Source organism: Lepisma saccharinum, chromosome 2, assembly GCF_977018435.1.
Source record: "Lepisma saccharinum chromosome 2, izLepSacc3.1, whole genome shotgun sequence".
In the NCBI taxonomy this organism is placed as follows: Eukaryota; Metazoa; Arthropoda; class Insecta; order Zygentoma; family Lepismatidae; genus Lepisma; species Lepisma saccharinum.
In genome coordinates, this window is record NC_139230.1 from 198,671,899 (window position 1) to 198,691,698 (window position 19,800).

Consider the following 19,800-nt stretch of genomic DNA (forward strand, 5'->3'; position numbering starts at 1 on the left):
TGAACACGTTGAGTGGAGCAGACATACGACTTGCACTATTTTTTGAAACTGTTTTCCCTTACTACCTTCATCCTTCCTCTTCTTTTGTCTTGGGCTCTACAATTAGTTTGGAATTTGGATTCGCTTCTTTGGATTGAGTTGTCAGTTGGTTTGAGTTTGTGCCTCTTTTCCCATAGGATTTGCGTTTGTTCTATTGGATCATATAAACAACTCACGGTTGTGGTCTTCTGATATGCATCATGGTCTTCCTGCAACGCTGCTACGACAGCGAGAAGGGGTGAAAACCTTCACCGGAGGTACTAAACGGACGGACGGTCCAAACTCCGAGACGATGCTCGATTCACGAAGTACCAATGCAAACGTCCAGCTATTCCACAAAACACCGACGTCGCAATTCCTATGAAGGATTACCTCTACCTCAACGTCAACGATCTAGATCACCAATTAAACGAGATACAGGAAATACAGCTCATGCAACCCAACTAAAATCCAAACAACAGGATAACAGCTTATACAACTTCCTGCTCACCAATTACGACACCAAATTCAATACAGCAAAACATGTGTTCCAACAAACATCTAAGTATGTACCAAGGGCACAAATTGCACAAATACTGTTCACCCGTAATGGCATCATATTGAAATCACCAGATCCAGACTTTGCAAAACTAATTAGAAACAAAGCTTCTTTTGAAATTTATGGAGCCAAAGCAAACATCCAAACACTGAATGCTTCCACTCAAAAACAACCACCACCACCACATAAATCCCCACTACTATCAGTAGTCATCAGGGGTGTAGAACCTGTCTTAACAGACGAGGAGATCTTTGAGGAACTGGAATGCGAAGGTGTACAAATCCGCAAATGTATCCGTATTCGCAATAACAACGGACCCACATACATGGTGCGGGTCCTAACAGACTCACAAAATGCTGTAGACACACTACTACACAGTGGAGCATACATATACAGACGCAGGTACAAAGTTGAACCATCCCGTTCTCAACAACCTCTTCCATTGCGGTGCGAAAAATGCCAACAGTATAACAAGCACACTACCGCTGCATGTCCAAACCGAGATAAATGCGGATACTGTTCAGGACCCCATTCAACCAAAGAATGTCAAAACCAAACTGCTCCACCAAAATGTGTCACATGTACGGAAAACCATCCTACATACAGCTACAAATGCAAAGCCAAGCCAGAAGCAATACCTGAACACCCCGACTTAACAGTCCCCCTGCGCACCAATGACACTGCTACGGAACCTGACAACTCACTACGACATCCTGTAACAGTGGAAGATCTAATACGTTTCTTCACACTGTCTCTCCAAAATGTGCACCCATTTTTAAGAACGCACATATTAACCCAAGTAACGGCATCGGCAAAAACCATTTTCAACTTGCAACTCCATGCAACATACTCTGGTCCTCACGTGCATTTCCACATATCCCACTTGGAAACTGCGGTTTAAGGTTTTGAATATGGCAGTACGGAATATGTATAATTTTCTATTTTTAAATATCCGATCCGTTTCTAAACGAAAAGCTTTATTGCAACACCTGCTCTTGGAAGAATCTGTTCACTGCTTTGCGCTAAACGAAACCTATCTTGCTCCAAAAATGATCTGTCATATTCCACCATACAACATCTTACGCCACGATGGCCCGCCGGGCTTAAGAGTAAACGGCGGCACAGCAATTGGAGTAGATAGAAAATTACCATATCGAACAGTTACCTTCCCACCACACTTCCACTTGCCAGAACATACTGCTAGTACAATCTACTTTCCATCCCGGGTCGTTACATTTGCTACCATCTATGTAAGACCAGGGGAGACTATTCCATACCAATTCTTTCAACATATCCAAACCCTTAGCAAACATTATATCATAGCAGCGGACATCAATTATCATAGTCGAACCATGCAAGACAAAACAAACTTTTTACAATTTCTGGACCAAAACACTACAGCAGAATTCCATGTACTGCCCAGAGCCACACGTCCCATAAGTAACACTACCCCTGACGTTGTTATAACATCAACATCTCTAAGTGCCTGCTTGAACATATCTGTGCTGGATTCCATCGGCAGTGACCATGACCCAGTGAAAATTACCTTAAATCTTGGTAACCGCAATACGAGCAGTACAATACAACCTCGAAAAATCTGGTGTTACAACAAAGCGAACTGGGAGGCATATAGTGAAAAGCTACAGAATGCTTTTTCTCACCCGCATCCAGAACCAAACAATTCAGAGGAACTCGATACGGCGGTGGAACATCTTACTGCTCAGATTACCAGTGCGGCAACCACTAACATACCTACGACCACTCTCAATAGTTACAAACCAAAGCTACCTCCGCAATATCTTCACCTAATCACAGCATCACGACGAGCATACAGGGACTATCTCCAGACCAGAAATCCTGAATCCCTTAACTTACACCGTCAATGGCTGCGTACAGTTCATAACTATATAAAAGCTTATAAACAACGTCGATGGATTGAAACGTGCAACCAATTGAGTGACGAAAGCCATCCCACAAAATACTGGAAACGTTTCAAGGTGCTCACTGGACAATCCAGTAGTACTCCTTATCCGATAACAATCAAGGACGCAGCTCTAAACACAGACACTGAAAAAGCTTATGCCGTCGCAAATGCCTTGCAAGACACTTTCACTCCGACACCGCAACTAGCTCCAAATCTCCGCCTCCAGACCAAAATTGACAGAGTCACAAACCCCAATAACAGGCAACTGCAACCCAGTAATACGCACACTATTGATCCTACAAATGCTCTAACTGTTCCTATCACAACAGACGATATTATCAATACTGTGCGTAGGAAGAGAAACACTGCTCCCGGATTGGACAATATCACATACGTATTGATTAAACAGGCCCCGCTTGCATTGCTGTCCTTTCTGGCCATTATCTACAATTTTATCCTCCGCACAGGACACTACCCGACAGACTGGAAGATTTCAAAGGTTCTAATGTTCCCAAAACCAAACAAAGATAGTACCAACCCAACAAACTATCGACCTATTCAGCTCACATCAACCTTTAGCAAAATATTCGAACGCATCATTGTTCGACGCATACACATGCACTTACAAGCACACAGTTTACTTCCGTCGCACCAAGCAGGCTTTAGACCTCAACACAGTGTCCTTGCTAATTTATTAAAACTAACGACTCGCATCACAAATCATTTCAACACATCCAAACCATCCTGCCTAGTACTATTCGACCTGGAGAAAGCATTTGACAAAGTATGGCATACTGGGCTCATCTACAAGCTCCATAAATTCCACCTACCGCTTTCCTATGTCAGATTAGTACACAGCTTCCTAACAAATAGGGTCGCCTATGTCACTGTAAATGGAGCAATGTCATACCCCATTTTCCCTTACTCTGGCGTTCCACAGGGTGCTGCTTTATCACCATTACTCTACATACTATACGTTGCCGATATGCCAAAACCCCCACAAGTTTCTATCTACCAATTCGCTGACGACACCGCATTTCTCGCCTGTTGTTCAACCATCCAAGCTATAAACAAAACTCTCCAACCAGCTATAAACTCCTTCCAAAGATGGTGTGACACATGGCGTCTCACAATTAATGCTCTCAAAACACAAGCATTGGTGTTTCTGCAGACAGGCTGTCGCTCGAAGATCCAAAGGAACCCAACATTATTAAACATCAAAATACGGGGAACTCCAATTCTGCCTGCCACCACTGCAAAATATCTGGGAGTCATATTTGACTCCAAGCTAACCTGGAAACCTCAATTGCTCAACATCGTCCAAAAAGCTGCAAATCGTCTGAGCTTGCTCAAACGGCTAATTGGAACATCCTGGGGACTCAACTCCCAGGTTGTCCTACATACCTACAAGGCTTTCCTTCGACCAGCAATTACTTACGGCCACACTGCATGGATATCAGCCCCAGACTCATTCTATCACAAACTACAAGTTCTAGAAAGACATGCTCTTCGTTTGGCCTTCAGAGTAGTCCTACCAAGTCCTACACGACTACTGTACGAGCGAATAACCTTTCCCGAAATCACAACCCACATCGAAGCCATCCGTCACAAATATATAACTGGTCGAATGAACTCGCACCATCCACAACTTCTTAGCACAATGTACGAAGATGCTCAACACGACTGCCTTCCCACATACCACTGCACACCATTACAGCATCTCTTAACCATGTACACCTTCCTGATAGATCCACAGCATCCTGACTACCAGCTGTATAATATCCATCATCCTCCGGAACTACGGCACGTGATATATCCAACACATGCCGCACCATAGCAAATTATTACTTTCCTAACTGAAGTAATTTTCCCACTACTGCATAAATAAGATCTAAGTGAACTACCCTCAGAATAAGTAAATATGTACCACTTCATTACTGAAAACACTTAGACCATCACCTTGCAAGGGAAAACATTTATGGAAACAATTCACTTACCAAAGAGAAGGTGTACCCTTCTAAATGGAAAACGAGGACAAAAAAAAAAAAAAAAAAAAAAAAAAAAAAAAGCGTCGTAGAAAAACAAACACGCATCACACAAAATTCCTTCAATTGTCAAGTTAAATGTGAGTCAACTGTATTTTTATTCTAGAAACTAAGTATGAGTACTGAATTGCGATATATCTCATGTGTGCAAGAAGTGTCGCTCAAGTATTTTCACAAGTGTTCCAAATGTGTAAAGTGTACCAGAAGTGATCAAAAGTAGTTTCTGCAGCACACTTTTGGGACACCTTTATATTGGAAGCACTTCTTGCACACTTCCTGTACACTTCCTTTGCTGCACTTTTTGTACACTTCCTGTACACTTCTTGTGCACATTTAATGTATACAAGAAGTGATCAAAAGTATTTTCTAGGAAGTGTTCCAAAAGTGTGCAGAAAGTGTATTTTTTTACAGTGTAGATAACCAACACTAACAGTACTATACTAATTTTTGCTGGGTACGGTTATAACGGGATATTGTATTAGTACTATTAAATGAACGAGATTAGTATGAAATTACTACATAAATATGTAAAATTACAGATATTTGGATTAATTAATTAATTAATTAATTAAACAGTATTTTCAAGAGGTCCCGGGTCCGGTACCCGGTGGAGGCACACTGCACAGTGTTTCGGATCCCACTTTAAACTGTAGGCCCAGTCCCGATTAATGTAGCTGTGCATAAAGTGTACTTAAAACCACAATTCAATAAACAGTATTTAACCGCAGAAATAAAACTAACCTAATATTTCGTGGATGTTCTCAAGCTTTTTTTTTTTTTTGAAATATGGACAAATACGAAACGAAGTTCCTAATTTTGTTTTTTCGATTAAATTCCTCTAACTACATTTCAGAGTAATGCAGTGGCAACACTGCGAACGGCCTCCGTAGGCCGGAATACCCAGTCAATGGGAAACTTTTCTACAAACATCGGAGATGAACCATGAAACTGCGCCGACCGAAAATGAGCAAAAAAAAAGAGGGGGGGGGGGGAAGAAAAACAGAGAAAACGCTGGCTGTTCATTTTTACTCATACAAAATGGAAAACAAGAAGAAATCTTCCGCGCTTGGTCCCCAGTAAGAAAATAGCCAACGGAAGTTCGGGGACGAGATCCAACCTCTGGGCTTTAAAAACATGTAGAGCGTTGCGAAAGAAATGGACGTTGTTTTTGTTCATATTTCAGCAAAAATGGTTATTTTACATAGAACTGCCCATCATTCTCTTCAATGCCAAGAAGAGAAGGAAATGTAACACTGGTTCGCCTATTTTATGCGTAGAGTCTCCAAACAAGAGGAAGTAAACAATGACTTTCCGCAAAATTATGTTCTCTACCAAAAAAAAAAAGTATTACATGCGTCAGAATTTAGGCTAAACAAAATTCATCAAATATTCTACGCAAGGTTTTTTACAGATTTTGTGATTTTTTTGTACTTCTCTATTATCAACAAAGCTGAAAAAATATCTTTTGTACGCCTGTTCTGTAAATTATGAATATTTAACAATTTGCCAAGACAAATTCGTGTATGCAGAAAGGCCTAATATTCGAAATACATACATACCACGCTCTCCCCCTCTCTCTCTCTGTGTGTGTGTGTGTATTCCTGATCATTTCTTACGATTTAAAAACATCAAGCTGTGCGAAGATTGTGGGTAGTGATGGCAGATTGAAGAACTTTTGGGGACTACCCAAAATGTAAATGCGCTGAGAAGACCACACGAGTGTCCAAATAACTCATGTTCTGAGATTCACGTTGTAGACATGTATTTATATTTTTCGCATTTTACGTCAATCCTGCACTTTGGATAATCATTGGATGACGATTAGATCAAATTGAAAGTTAATCAGTAACCTTTGGTGGTGAGAAAATCATGTTATCGACATTCAATTTTCTCTCAATTGTTTGCACAGTACCATGGTCCCTGGAGGGAGCTTCAAAACTTCAGTGTTAACTATTTTTCATGAGAATTGGAGAGCCACTAAGAAGCAACACTAACAAACGCAGAGAACATCGGCGTTGGTGCTCAATGAAAATTCAACAATTCAATTATTATTATTATTATTATTTAGTTTGAGTTGGTTCCATACACTGTAAACATTTTCATTTGTGTTTTTGTTCAAATCCCGATATGAATATCTTATCTCGATATGTTTATGCTCAAGTATTGCTCAAGAAAGTTCCAACTTTCATATGCTGTAGTAACATGGACAAAAATAAGAGATTTCCACAATAAAAAAAGAATAATGATTTCACCAGTGACTAACTCTCTTCCCGCAACAAATTGTTTATATACAGTGCACAGCTTCACAAAACATTTGTATAATGTTGTTATTTGACGGCAAGATGCACGAATTCCATGCGAATAATTGCAAACTTTTTTTATTTTGTAAAACCATTTCTATTAAGAGACCCTGGAAGCAACCTGGCCAACAAAGGCTACAGAACGTGGCTTCATCTCTTCACTGACAATATTGTGGTGTTACTTCAGACTCTTTTCGAACACATTTGCTTAGCATTTGACGTTCAAAACGAAGAACCGCCCACAAACCGCTTCCTGCTTTCTACGCATGCGCAGGACGCTACTGCACATGTCATTGCGCATATTTCTTCACAGCAGGGTGACGTTCATATTCGAGGTACGTTCACTTCCCTCATGATCTTTATCGAGAGCTCACACCATAGCAAACTTCTACAGTACCAAGCGTAACACTTTAAAATAATAATGGGTTAGGCCTATTGTATGTTTTTTTTTTTTTAATGTTATAATGTCCATGGAGGGAGGGAGGTGCTGCGGTGCCTGGATGAACAGTCCAAAGTTGAGCAAACGGCAAAGAAATTCCCACATCGTTGCTACCTTTTGGAGACAGTTTACCACACAGCTCCTTTTCTGGGCGATGTCTTTCTTTAAATTCCCCACCTCTCGCACCCCACCTCATCCCCTTACCTTCGAGCCGAAACCCGTCAACCTATCTATAAGCTGCCTTATTTTATTTCTCCTCTTTCTTTCCTTTATGCCGCTTCGTTCTTCCGAGACCCTCACGATAACAAGCATCCACGACAGAAGGAAAGCGATTTATCACAGTGTCTTGTCGTAACGAATTTGTCTGAAAATGATTGAAAACCTACTTTATTTTTATGAGGACAAAACAAGGCTAGATCGGCATTCCTTATTATACACACTAATGTCAAAGAGGACCATTCTTCGGTGGCATTCTCACAATGAATTGCATATCGGGGAGCCATAGGGTAAAGAAGAAAATTTAGAAAAAGAACACTATTTATCGCCATCTTCTTCTCGCCTGCAATAATGACTTACAAGTGAAAACCTGCCGTTACAAAGATCTAACGTGTACCATTTGATACTTTTTATATTTTTCTCTTTCGATACGCTTCTCTTTCGTGTTCGTGTATTTTCTTTAGGAGTTTCATTAATAGCATCACGTAATTCATTCATCGATCAATTTGATTCTGTTTCTTGCCAAAGGATAGAAAGAGAGAGAGAGAGGGAGAGAGGAAATCTGCCTTTCAAATCAAACGTTATATATAGCAGAAGGCTTTCCTCGCACCGACATTCCCAGAATCAAACGAGCAATATAAACCATTTTGGCGAGAAAAAGGGGATAACAATTCAGTCCTCCTACCCCTTCTACCTCGCAACAAAAGCGTGTTATATTTCTTCGAACTAAAAATTCATAACACCAAAAATGAAGGAAAAGAGCGAACTCCAAAAGAATTTCAAAGGAAAATCCAAATAAATGTTGCTGAGGTTGATGGCGATATATTTGTGTATTTACGATAGTCTTCAGTTTGCTTCTAGAACCAGAAACTACTATTTCTCTATTGTATTATTAGAAATAAGGAAATTACTAGCCTCATTGCGAATTTTTGCCAACTCAGAAGACAGTCTTATTCTTTTTCAATTGCTATAATTTCAATCTATTAGTTATAAAGATCGAGCATCATTTTAATTGTCCATTTTATGCTCCTATAGGCAAATCGGGGTGGTCAAATGCATTAGTTTGTAATAAGGTTGAAGCTATCTCCTGTCAAGCATGGGGCCAAGATTCAATATCAGGTGCATGTATGTAAACTCCTTGTCTAGCGATTGCCTTGTACTGCACATCTGTTATTCGCATCTTTACCCGTGTTGTACTTAGAGTAATTGCAACATATATTTCTATTTCTATTTTCGCTATCTTATTATATTTCCACCTCTTGGTTAATGGCGATAATGATGATCTGGTGAAATAGATTATGGCAAGCCAAGATTTCAACCTGGATCCCTAGCACGATGCGCTAACCACTCCACCATTAATGCTTACTGTAAAAAGTGTTTTCAGTAAAAATCTTGAGACGTATCAGAGAAATTTTATTTGTTGATCTACGGTATAAGTTTATTGGTTCCATATTATTATTATTAGTTATTATTTTTTATAATAATACAAAGCTGGGGTAGTAATTTGGGGTTTTAATACATTCTGTTTCAAATGTTTCTTTGCTTTTTCTTTAATAACACAAGCCATATGAAATGTAGTATGTGATTCAAACTTTGAACAATGTACGTAGAGGCATTTGCTTTAAATTTCTTTGGCTTTCATTAAAATATAGTCAAATTACCATCCACTCTTTCTATTTCAAGAAAACTGATATTTTCGAAGGTAAGGAATCAAATTCGAACACGGATAACTCGTATGGTATCATAGTTCTGCAGTTAAGGATCAAACAGTAAGACATATAATAACACAATAGCTGTTGGACTTTAAAATGCCAGATGGCGGTGCTGATCACACCACTTAAACCTGCAGCATAAAACGTGTATAGGCATTCAAGGCCCCACTGCTGACTCAAGGAAATAACTTTGCCTTTTCCGTACGAGATAGATGGGATTTGCAGTAAGTAAGTTAGATTCAATTTTCTATCAATAAAATGGCTGAGTGGTTGATATATGACCTCACATGGCAGGTCGATAGTTGCAAACCCTCTTAGGTTTTTCCCGAACTTTTATCTCTCTTCTCCTCCGGGGCCGATGCTGAACTGGCAGTTTTAATGTAGGCCATGCTTTCAGGCCTTCCCTTCAACCTTTTTTTTTCTTTATCGTCATCCGACGTTTCGGAAATATCACAGGTAATATCCTAACGAAGGGGTGGTCGACATCGGATACGGTATCCAGATACCACAATATGGAGAATGTCGCAAGTTCAATTTTTTTTTAATGTATCCTCATCGCCTGACTGACATGCGTGAGATTCGGGGGTTTGTGATCTCACGCACAGAAGATGAAGTGCACCAAATCTATGGATTCTTGATGCATCAACTGACACAGGTAAACGCGTAAAGACGTTAAGTACAGAAAACTACTGTTACTGTATAAGTTACTTCATACAGGAATTTATTTGTACCTCACTGACAGATTGATTCCATTTGGAAACCCAGAGTTATCATACACAAGATCACAAAGTTCTAATCTTTTAACAATTAAAACTCATAAAACTAATTTGTTTAGTAACTCTTTTACTGTGTCGGTGGTTAGGAACTGGAATGCACTCTCACATGAAATAAGATAATCAAATTCAATTAATTAGTTTTATGGAATGATGTTACATACTTTATTCTTGGTTTCGGTTTATTGTCAAATAATGAATACATGTTTACTAAAAAAGAAATGTTTGTCATGGCTTGCTATGCATACAGATATATATATATATATATATATATATATATATATATATATATAGATAGATATAGATATATATATATATATATATATATATATATATATATTAGTATATAATAGACATATGTGTGTTGGGGGGGTGCACGCGCGGGCGCGTGTGTGTGTGTTGTGTATATCTTTCAATTGCTATTCTTTTACTGTGGTTTGTCTGATGTAAAAGATGCATGTATGTTCATTATTTTTATTTGTTTATATGTGAACCAAATTATGAATGTATATTATGTTATCAACTTTTGAAAAAATAAGGTTGAGTGTAAGACAAGGCATGCGCCTTAATCTCCGCCATACAAAATAAGAGGTAAATAATAAATGATAATAATAATAAATTTGCTTTCTTTGAGGTCGTGTCTCATCTGTTCAATCGATGGCTTCAGTGGCGCCAAATTTTAAAAACACCGAGTGAACTGGACTCGGAGATTTGTTGTGTAAATTTATACAACGTTTAACACAAGCCTTCATCCTCCCTTAATTTCATAATGCCGATATGGCTACAGATAATAAAAAAAATATACAACATGGAAAAATATCAAATTGAGGATTTAACAAATTACTTTACGGATTATTTTCATCACACTTGCATAGTAATTAAGGTGTAAGAATTATTTAAAAGCATAATTATGAAACCTTCTGTTTTGTTAAATGCGAGAATGCGTGATGCTCATCTCCGGATTCCTGTATACATCTTCATGGAATGCTGTAATTCACAAGGGAGAACTTCACCATTTTGCCTTTACATTTTTTTCATCCTCAGTGGATCCCACTTTAAACTGTAGGTCCAGTCCCGATTAGCCATACTGTGCATAAAGTGGACTTAAAACACCAACTCAATCAATCAACCTTATTCATCCTCAGTGTCAATAAATGTACATATACTAACATCAACAAAATTTCCTATTTTAAAATTATCATTGTAAAACTATGCTTTAAACGGCATGGATCCTGGGTTCGAATCCGGGCCTGGGCATGAGTGTTCTTTGCGAAGGTTCCTTCATCAATTTCATCCTATCATCACTCATTGCCATATTCGCGATTAGCCAAAAGTGGCCGAAAAGCGAAGTTAAATAAAATAAATCAAATCAATCAACAATTAATTTCATTTAAGAAATGCAGAAAATTGTACTGAAAGATAGAGAATTTGTCTAGTATGAACAAATATATTTATCCTGACTCCTTTTCATTTTATGGAAACAATCACACAGTTGTTACTTCTGAACACGTATATGTTTGAAATTACTAAATAGCTTTCCACCGAATCTGGGTGTTGACGAAACAAATCTGATCATAAACACAAATCTCATATATTGTCAGTTATTCTGAATTAAGTTGATAATTAAAAAAAAAATATGTATTTACAATAAACTTTTCGAGGTTTTATACAGTCACTCCAGGCAAAGCCAGGGATGGTACCTTAAAAGACAGAGCAGGCACTGGATGTTTTTCTTCAATGTGAAACTACCTTGGTTACCAAGAAAGAGATGGTCTTGCGCGATGCAAACCGACAGAATAAAATTCTCGTTAAACCTAATACTTGATGCTTTCACCTCCTTGCCACCTATTATGTGCTAATGTTACGAAATCAGCCAAATAATTATTTCCTGCTATTGTGTCTACTTACACGTTTGGAGACCGAATGTCTGACGCTAGTCTTCACAGCCTATTTACAAGGGTTGCTTGTGCCATAGGTTAGGAGGTGAAAATTATTGAATCTTTCTTTAAAGCATCACTATTGTAAATGGTACCTCAGACCTTGACCTTGCATTTATTTACTTAATTGCAGTAATTACGACTACGTTTTCATGAATGTGAAATTTATTACATTGGGTAACGAGAAACTTGACGTTACAGCGGTTAGGTTCTTTAAAGGTTGCTGTTTGTTTTCTTCATTATGTCAATCACGACGATAAGGATGAATGATGATCAAATGAACACATACAATAGAATACCCATGTCCCGGGTGAGACGTGGGTATTACAGAAACTTCAGAAGTAAGAAGCGTACGTTAACAACTCAACGCATTGGATATTATATCTTGTGTAATTTAGTCGCCTTGCTAACTCCTTCGGTCAATCGCAACAATGAGGCTCATATAAAGAAACAAACGCACAAATAATCTTTCACTGAATTCATGTCCAGGATTTCGGTTTCGCATGACCTGAAGTAACTAACTAACTCTCTAGCCTTCTTAAACCCGGAGGTTAATGGCTGCAGCAACACAGGCCTTCCATCTTTCCCTATCTTGAGCAAGATCTATATACTCTTTTCCATCCCTACCGATTTCCTTTAGGTCCATCTCAACGTTGTTCCTCCATCTTCGTCTTGGTCTTCCTACAGGTCTCTTACCATCAGGTTTCCCAACAAGAATCCTGTAAACTCCTCTTTTCTCTCCCATTCGTTCCACATGGCCTGCCCACCTAAGTATTCTTGATTTAATTATTCTAATAATATCTGGACATGAATACAATCTATGTAGTTCTAAATTATGTAACCTTCTCCACTCACCTGTCTCCTCATCCCTTTTAGGCCCAAAGATTTTCCTAAGGATCATATTTTCAAATACTTTCAATTTATGTTCCTCTTTCAATGTAAGGGACCAAGTTTCACACCCATATAATACTACAGGCAATATACTGTTTTGTATATTTTAACTTCTAGTTTCTTAGATATTAAACGAGAAGACAATAGTTTATGAAGAGAGAAGTAACATGCATTTCCGGAATTAAGCCTACTTTTTATTTCCTCTTTAATATAATTTTCACATGTTAATATTACTCCTAAGTATTTGAATATGGAAACTGGTTCAAACGAGTTGTTATCAATAATTAGATTTAGATTATTACCTAACACTTGGTTTCGGCCTGTAAGCATATATTTAGTTTTCTCTTTGTTAACTTCCAAACCTATCTCCTTAGCAGTTTTGAAAAATATTTTAGAATTATTCTTAATTGTATTTAAATCATCCCCTAATAAGTCTACATCATCTGCATATGCTAACAACTGAGTCACACCATTTAATTTTAGTCCTTCGTTAGTTTCTTTTACCTTCCTAACAGCATATTCTAAGACAAAATTAAAGAGCAATGGAGATAATGCATCTTCTTGTTTTAACCCATCATGAATTGTAAATTTGTCAGACACATTAATACCCATTAATACACATTAATAAAAAAGTTTTTCGCATGACCTGACGATAAACGTATTCAATATTTATTAATTAGAGGTGTAACTTTTATATAATGTTTAAAGGATAAAAGGGAACTTAATCGTACAAAGTTTCTTTCCTTCGGCATAAAATGTTAGGGAAACTTGTATTAAAAAAACTAAATTTGTCTCCAGTGCTTAGCAGATACCGTTCAAGGCAAGGATGAATTAATTGTGTTGTTGTCAATACATCTCTATCATTGGATGCAACGTCGCGGTATAAATACATGACGTAATACTTGACAAATTCGGTAAAACAAAAAATCTATTTAATATTTATTGGGGAACACGACAGGTAGAAAACCGACAGAAGATAGAAATGTCGAAGCAATTAATTTTAATAATTACTTTTGAAATGTGATTTTTGCATTATTAATTCTATATTTTTTTGCTTTGCAAAATCATGAACCCATTCCTAGAAAAATAGTTTCATAAGAATATGTATAGCCTACATACATACAACTCTACGGACTCATAGAGATTATATTCCCCATCTAAACTTACTTTCTTGGACACTGTTGACGACATTTGGTATTCATGTATCTAATACTGAAAGAAATGAAACGGCAAACGTATCGGCAGTGTAACCGCATAAGGCGAAGAAAGGCCACACACAACATCAGGCAGTGTGTTCCTTCCTCTCTCCTGAAGGCCAAGAGGTTTTCCAAGCAACTCGGCAGATGGCAGCACTCCACAGAACTGGTAAGAGCACGAGCCCTTTGTCTACCCAGGCCTCAGTAAGTGGAATATTTTACCGAGATTCCGACAGTACAATCCACAAAAATATCACTGCGTAATAATTTAGAATAAAAATACAACAATACGAAACCCGAAGAGGAACAAAATTTGAGAATTTTGGAAATAAAATTTTAAGAACAATATTTGGACTTAAATTTAATCCAGAAACAGGTAGGTAGATACACTATATACATAATATTGAATTGCATAATCCGCATTCATGCTCTGATGTTGTTAGAGTAATTAAATTAAGAACATTTTTGGCGGTCAGGGCAAATAGTACGCACAGAAAAGGTGAAAAAAAGTTTATAGAATCCTCAGGGCCGCCGCTAGGAAAACACGAGGCCCTGTGCAAACTACATCACCGAGAACCTCACATTTTGAAAAGTAAAAATAATGGTAACAGAATTCGAGACGAGGCCGAGACTTTTCTCGTCTCGATATCAACCATAGTATGGTTATATATTTTTTAAGGAAGTAACTTAAAAACTCAGTATTTATAAGATTTTATACGTATAATAATATGTTAAACATACATGCACGTAAAAAGTACGGAAACTGTTCAAAGCTCTCAAAATATATTGTCTCTGGAGCGAGCACGAAAACAAGTCTCTGGTAAAGTGGTGACTCATGAGGGTTCGACCAATGAACCAGTGAAAGAGAAAATAAGTGCAGCTATCAGCAGTTTATAGCAGCGCTCACTGCTGTCAACTCGTTTTCTTCCCTTCTCTTCCGTTGTGCACGGCCTTGCTACAAAAATTCTAGAGACAAAGTATAGAATAACATTACGTGGTGGCATGACATATGCTTGCAAAAAATGGCAAAAAATTCAACTATTGTTAAGGACATTTTATTCTCCCAGCAATAATGTTGATTGTTGGTTGTTGCCATGTTTTGTATTACCCATTTGAAATCGGTTTCCTTTTTCTATGTAGGTATACTGATTACAAGTGGAGCTGTGAGAGCTCTAACACGCATTGTACTTGAAATTGTAACTCTGTCCCAGAAGTCTGTAGAGCAAGCGAACGAAAATAAGACTTCTGCGCAAGTAGTGACTCTAGATGGCTCGACCAATGAACGCGTGAGAGGGAAAGGGACTGCATGGAGGGGGCAACGCGACTTCCGCTACCAGCCTTTTCCAGCCGCGCAAAATGCTTTGCTCCACCCTTCTTTGCCGTTAAGCGTGTCCTTGCTCCGCAAATTTTCGAGACAGAGGAAAAGTAACGAGATATTCTTGCTTTCCAACTCACTGTCCAACTGTTTACACCAGATAGTCAATGTTCTATGTTGTTATTTACTGCTGTGTTCAATGTTAGTAGATGCCAAACGCAACAACCCTTCATCCACGTTGTCTACTCCACGGGGTCCCTTATGGGAACAAACCGATGCAAGTGTTATTCATACAGCAAGCGGTGAGAATAAGCAGGTGTACTGTACGTGTTATTTATACAGTGTATTCGTGATACATTTTAATTTTTACTCTTTACAAGCTTTACGAGGAAAACGTTAACGTCACCAAAAATTTAAATACGAAATATTAAATTTGGGAATCTAAAAATATCAGTTGAGTTGCGTCATTTAAAAATTCGCATTTACAAGAAAGAAGAGTATTACGCGTGCACCAACTGTTGCAATTTTTTTTAGTAGATGGTTAACGAAAACTAATAGCCGAGTAAATTTCTAGTAAATTAGTTCCGAGTACAAAAAGACAAACTAATAAGGGATTATTGTTGAAAGGGAAGTGAGGAGATTAGAAGATCCCCTTTATATTACAGATATTTCAGTGTTACCTTTGTTGAGTTTCACTGTCATTTAATAGAAAAGGTCTACACAGAGGATCGGACGTTATATGACCTGAAATGTGTACTGATTAAATTTTAAAAAGTGTTCCAAGAGAGTGGAAAATGTCCCGGAAGATGCATTTTGAATTATTGTTCACTTTAACATATTTGGAACTGTTCAACATTAGAACACAATGTGTTCAAAATGGCCAAAAGCAGTTCTGTTAATTGATCCAAAAGTGTTATTTCTATTAAAGTGTAGGTATATATACAGGATGTATCAGAAGTCCCTTACCACCCCTTGTAAAATCCGCAGTGATGTATTTTCATGGAATTTGATATGGGCGATACAAAATAGGCGTGGAGTATGTCACGGGGACGGCCCAGCACGGACAACATGTGGAGCACATTCTGTAACAGGTAAACATCACTTTCAGTTTCCAATAACTTTTCACCAAATGAAGTTACATGAAATCTGATTTCAGATTAGACATCCTGACGAAATTCTAGCCTATGGTCACGTATCACATGACCCACCTATCATTTTAAATAAAAACGTTGAATTCAAGATGGCGGAACCAAGATGGCGGTCGTCCCCGTGACATACTCCAAAAGGTGTCCCTCTGAGCCTATTTTGTATCGCCCATATCAAATTCCATGAAAATGCGGATTTTACAAGGGGTGGTAAGGGACTTCTGATACACCCTGTATTACTAACCTCCATGCATCCGCCCCTTTAACACACATACATATATACTGTATACCATTATAATATTATTATAGAGCCGGCCTCCGTGGCGGAGTGGTTATCACACCGCGCTACGACGCCAGGGGTCCCGGGTTCGAATCCTGGCCTGGGCATGGGTGTTTGTGAGTGGCCATTCATTAATTTCATCACATAATCACTCATCCTCATCTTCGCAAATTAGACAAAAAGTGGCACAAGAAGCGAAGTAAAATAAAACAAATCAATCAATCAATATTATCTTATAGTCGGGGTGGTGAAGTTCATCGCCAAAGGTTCGATTCCCGGGGTGAGTGATATTAGGTGGAATTAATGTTCTTCCATAGCGCGGCTTTGGGGTTCACTCAGCCTCCAATAGATAGGTACCTGGGTGAAACACTGAGGAGCGGGGCACGTGGTGGCCGGAGGGTGATGCTGATCACATCACCTCCACAAATGATCGTGATTATTACTATGTGATACCCTATTTGTGGCATATTGCAATGAGCAGAGAGTATTGATTGATTGATTTAGTTTATTTTACTTCGCGTTTTGTGCCTCTTGGCTAATTTGCGAAGATGGGGATGAGTGATGAAATGATGAAATTGATGAATGGACATTCACAAACAACCAAGCCCGACCGGGATTCGAACCCGGGACCCTTGCAATGAGCAGAGAGTAGATTCTACACACACTCCCGGGTTCGATACCCGGTGGAGGCACATAGTGGTTCGGATCCCACTTTCAACTCTAGGTCCAGTCCCGATTAGCCTTACTGTGCATAAAGTGGACTGAAAACACAAAATCAATCAATCAATCTACACACATACACACACATATAGGTATATATATGCGCTACATACACAAACACACACACACACACACACACACAATTTTTTAACAAGCAATACTTTTTTCCTTTTGTGGGGAATTGTGAGCAGATGTAATTTATATGCCGGTATATAGCAAGGGAAAACGACACAAATAGCTGAAGGGAGAATAGTTCGGAACGATTTAAAAACTCCCAAGAAAGATTTCTGGAACAACACACACCGCCAACTATGGACTAAACAAATTGCCTACAACGCCAGTACCCTGTTAAGACAGAGTAAAGATGCCAAAACCCATGATGGAACTTTGATGTTAGAAAATAGCTTTAATTTCTTTCAAATTCCTACGCATTTCATTCCGAACTGCAGGCACGTTTATTGCAGTTCCTTCATTTCAATAAATTTCCCAGTTTTTTCCCATCCCCTTCCGCTCATCATTCGACGTTGTGACAGTTGCGATTTCTTTCTTTCTTTCTTTTTTAATCACGTAAGTCTCGACCAATTAAACAGGTTATTTTCTGTCAAGCTGCTTACGGCCAAACATTTGCCTTATTTGCTCTGAGCGAGAAATGATGGCCAGGACGAGTTCTGCGAACGAACAAGAGAGTGCCTCATTTGTATGTATACAAAGGTGTCGAAGATACTGGGTTAATAAACTAAAACATCGCATACACCAGCTCCTTTGACGCGTGACCACCTTGTGTGAGAGGCTTCGGGGGGGAAATTTCCCCCGCTAAAGGAATGGCCCCCGATCACCATTCCGTGGAGTCTTTAATATATTAAAGGCATCGGCCAGTTAATCACCTGTGGCCTGGCGTGAAACTTTGCCGCCTCACACGGGAACATGTGTTAAGATGGCAAATCAGAAATTGCTGGAGGCTAAAATAGGCGTTCCTCATGAGCGAACCAACGAAGCCGAAAAAGAACAACTACCGACCGGAACACCAATTTTTAAAACGCTATAAAACTTCCGCTCTTAATGCAGACCAACGAGTGAAAAAGTAGCACACGAGATGATTCATGATTTGTCCTCTTCGGAGCTTGGATGAAAGACAGAATATTCTTTCTTTATTGTTTTAATTAAGGATTTACCAGGTGCGAAAGTCGCTTGTACAGCACTGACTCCGAATTGCACTAATTGCAACTAACTTTTCAGAATTCGCAATGAATAAACTTACACCGGTAGTAGGCAGATAATAATTGCTTTGTTGTCTTAAGTCCACATTATGCACAGATAGGCTAATCCGCACTGGACCTACAGTTTAAAGTGAGATTCGAACTACTGTGCAGTGTGCCTCCACTGGGCATCGAAACCGGGACCCCTTGAATACAAGGCGACGACGTTACCACTACGCCATCGGGGAGACACGTAGACAAAAAGTCTTAAAATGCATCATAATAGCATTTCCAACAATGCTGCTAACTATTTTCAGTTAAAATTGTGATTTAGGAAGTCAGTAACCTCAATGGAAGTTTTTGCAAGATGTATAATTTTTGTCAGAAATTATAAGCTGATAGAAGATGGTGATAGATAAAAGATCCAAGTTATTGAAAATGTTCATATTATCCAATCCATTAATCCTAGTTGTTCTAAGACCATTTTTCTAAAAAAAAAAAATAATAAAATAAAGCGAATTGGGGTACCTCTACGCAAGCACAATGTAATACAAATCGAGTAAACTAAAAAAAATAAACTTTCTTCACTTAATTGAGGCTCTCCCCCATGGCGCAGTGGTAGCGTCATTGCCTTGTAATCAAGGAGTCCCGGGTTCGATACCCGGTGGAGGCACAAGTGGTTCGGATCCCACTTTAAACTGTAGGTCCAGTCCCGATTAGCCTTACTGTGCATAAAGTGGACTTAAAACACCAACTCAAAGTTCAAAGTTCAAATTGAGGCTCAAACTAAAACACTCTGGCTTCAGAGAATGTAACGCTAAACACTACACTACTAGTTGATTCTAACTGAATGTGATTGTAATATATATATATATAAAATGTAGCAACGTTTCGGAAACTTTATCCATTTATGTATCTATCTATTCAACCCTGGATTCGATGGAACCCAGGATACTGAAAAACATTCTCCCCGGTAGTTCTGTTCTCAGTTTTCTAACTTGCCAGCTTATATTGATTGTAATCGCGTGTACGATTACAGCAGGTTTCATTAGCCAACCACCCCCACTCTCTTTTTTTCTCTCTCTCTACGAGGCCACTATGGAACCGTGACCACCATTAAATAGTTCTCACAAG